Genomic DNA, 3,817 nt, shown 5'->3' on the forward strand with positions numbered 1-3,817 from the left:
CAAAATGGAAAGACCATTTTGCTAATGAGTTTTGCAAAACTTATGTGAAAGAAAAAGAAAAAAAGAAAAAAAAAGGGCTACGAGAACGGAGGTCCTGCAAATAAGGAAACACCATTTTTGAGAAGCCAATACCAGGGACACGAGGGTTCCTTATATTGATACAATCAAATCCAATTCTCAGGATTTCAATTTGCACAAAATCAGTCAAGGAATTATCAGTTATTTTCATTGATTTATAAATATTAGTTATTTCCTTACATTTGTTTATTTCCATATTTAGTTTGACTTCTTGTATCTATTTAATCAACAGTGTATCATTGTAATCAACAAGTCATTTGGGAATAAAATTATTCTAGTCTCACGTTCTTAACATGGTATCAACCTAAACACGATCCCTCCCTAACCCGAACCCTCCATGTCTTCCTCTTCTTCTTCTTCTTCCCTAACTGATGTCCCTCTGATTCTCCTAACCTAATTCTTGTTTCTGGTCTCTTTACCGGAGATAATTTTTCAAAATGGCAAAAAGCCATGACCCACACACTCAATGCCAAGAATAAACTCAGCTTTGTCGATGGCTCCCTTCCCACCCCTGATTCTAGTTCTCCCGAATACAAACAATGGAACTAAACCAAGGACATGGTCTTTATCTGGATTTTGAACTCCATCAGTCAATCTCTAGCCAACTCCCTTGAATATCACACAAACTCACGCGACGTTTGGGTTGACCTCCAGTCGCGTTTCAGCCACGGCAACAACGCCTGTCTCTACCACCTCAAGCGTGCGCTCTCCTCTCTGCAACAAAACACCAATTCCATCTGTGAGTATTACAACCACATCAAACAAATCTGGGATGAATTAAGTCACCTTCAAAACATCAATGATCTCAAAGATATGCAAAAACAAGCCGATGATGAGCGTGTCTTCCAGTTTCTCCTTGGCCTCAACGACTCCTTTGCCCAACTCAAAACCCAAATTCTAGCTATGGATCTTCTTCCTCCCATCACCAAGGTTTTTTCTATTTTATTTCAGGAAGAACAACAGCGTCCTTCAGCTCCACCCACTTGTCACTTATCTCCTTCCCTTACACTTTTTAATGTCTGTCCCTCAGCTCACCACTAACACAAATTGCATTGTTTCTTTTTCCTCGAAAAACTTTTTCTTTCAGGACCCACAGTCGACGAGGCTGATTGGAGCGGATGATTTTTGCAATGGGCTTTATGTGTACCGGCCCAACAACGTCCTGGTTTTTTCCATGCAATCCTCTACTAATAAAGACTTATGGCACCGATGCCTAGGTCATCCTTCTTGTTTTTTTCTTCCTCAATTATTTAATTCTTCTTATGTTGTCTCGAATTGTGATATTTGTGCTCGTTCTAAGCACACACGTTTGCCTTTTTCCTCTAATGATAATAAAAGTACTTTTACTTTTAATAGAATATTTTGTAACATTTGGGGTAGTTACCACACTTCTTCCATTTGTGGTTCTCATTATTTTCTCACTATTGTTTATGATTTTTCCCGTACCACTTGGCTCTATCTTATGTGTCATAAATCTGAAGCATATACCAATCTTATGCATTTCTTTGCCCTTGTCCAAAATCAATTCAATACCACGGTCAAAAAAATTCGCACTGATAATGGTCAAGACTTTATTTCGCACAAATTTCAAACATATCTTCATAATCACGGCATTATCCATGAACGTACCTGTATTGAAACTCCCCAACAAAATTGTGTTGTAGAGCGAAAACACAGACACCTATTGAATATTACTCGTAGTCTTCGTTTCCAAGTCCACTTACCCCTCAAATTTTGGGGCGAATGTGTGCTCACTGCTGCATATCTTATTAATCGAACACCCAGTCGCACTCTTCAAAATAAATCTCCTTTTGAACTTCTCTTTGACCCCATTCCAAACTATACTCATCTTCATGTCTTTGGTTGTCTCTGTTACGCTCAAACCCTCGGTGCTCATCGAGATAAATTCTCTCTCCATGCCTCAAAATGTATCTTTCTTGGCTACCCTAGCAATCACAAAGCGTACAAACTATATAACCTCGACACCCAAACCATCTTTTTTTCCCATGATGTCACCTTTCATGAAGACATCTTTCATTTTCAAGATCTTCCAGATATTTCTCACTCACCTCTCCCTATACTTCCCTTACCCATTCCCGAAACTCCTCTACCAACCTCACCTCCCTCTCCTCCTCATATCACCACGGCCTCTCCTCCTATTTCTATCCCATAACCTCCATCCACTCATCCTCGTCGCACTACTACTCGACCAGCTTATCTCCAGGATTATGTTTGTCCGACACTACACGCAGGGCCCGTGGCATCATCACTCGTTGCATCAACCTTAGGTACTGCTCACCCTTTATCTGCCTTTCTTTCTTACTCTCGTTTTTCTCTTTCTCATCTTACATATTTATATGCTCTCACCACTTCTATTGAACCTTCTTGCTATTCTATTGCTCTTCGTCATTCTCATTGGCGGGAAGCAATGTCTAATGAGTTATGTGCCCTTGAAGCCAATTCCACCTGGACACTTGAGCCCCTCCCTTCTGGAAAAAAACCCATTGGTTGCAAATGAGTCTTTAAAACCAAACTCAAAGCCGATGACTCAATTGAAAGATATAAAACTCATCTTGTTGGAAAAGGCTACACTCAAGTTGAAGGTCTCAACTATCACGAGACTTTTGCACCCGTTGCAAAAATGACTACTATCAGGTGTTTGTTAGCTGTCGCTGCCACTCAACAATGGATCATCCACCAATTAGACGTCAACAATGCATTCCTCCACGGTGATCTTGATGAAGAAGTGTACATGACACCACCTCCCAGATATTGTCCTAAGGGGGAGACCCGCGTCTGCCATCTTCGCAAATCTCTCTATGGCCTCAAACAAGCCTCTCGCAACTGGTTTTTTAAACTAACCGCTGTGCTTCTTGATGCAGGTTTCACTCAATCTCAAGCAGATCACTCTTTGTTCACATTAGTCACCACCACGAGTATCACCGTTGTGCTTGTCTACGTCGATGATATCCCGGTTGCTGGCAATGATATCTCCCAAATCGAGGTCTTCAAACGTGCTCTCTCCACCAATTTCCAAAACCAAGGATCTTAGCCCCCTCAAATATTTTCTTGGTCTCAAAATTGCTCGTTCCAAAAAAGGCATCTTCTTTAACCAACGAAAATATGCTCTTGACATACTGAATGACAGTGGCCAACTTGGTGCTCGAGTCGCTCCTTTTCCCATGGAACAAAATTTGAAACTCACCAATCAAGATCGTCCCCTTCTTTCTGATCCGAGTGCCTATCAACGACTTGTGGGCCGACTCATCTACCTGACCATCACTCGTCCTGATATTGTCTTCTTCGTGAACATCCTCAGTCAGTTTATGCATGCTCCTCTCCTTCCACACATGCAAGCCGCCACTCGTGTTCTTCGCTACATCAAAGGCAGCCTAGGCCAAGGCATTTTCTTTCCGTCCTCCAACCCTCTACATGTTATAGCCTACACTGATTCTGATTGGGCCAGCTGTCCCACCACTCGTCGCTCCACCACCAGTTTTTTCATTCAGCTCGGCATAAGTCCTATTTCATGGCGCACAAAAAAACAAACGACCGTAGCCCGTTCTTCCGCCGAAGCTGAATATCGTGCCATGGCTGTCACCACATGCGAGCTTATCTGGTTGAAACAACTCCTAACTGATTTTGGTATCCCTCATCCTGAACCTTTCAGTTTGCACTGTGATAATTAATCTGCTCTACACATTGCCCATAATCCTATGTTCCATGAACGCACCAAGCA

The sequence above is a fragment of the Juglans regia genome, chromosome 13 (genome assembly GCF_001411555.2).
Source record: "Juglans regia cultivar Chandler chromosome 13, Walnut 2.0, whole genome shotgun sequence".
Lineage (NCBI taxonomy): Eukaryota > Viridiplantae > Streptophyta > Magnoliopsida > Fagales > Juglandaceae > Juglans > Juglans regia.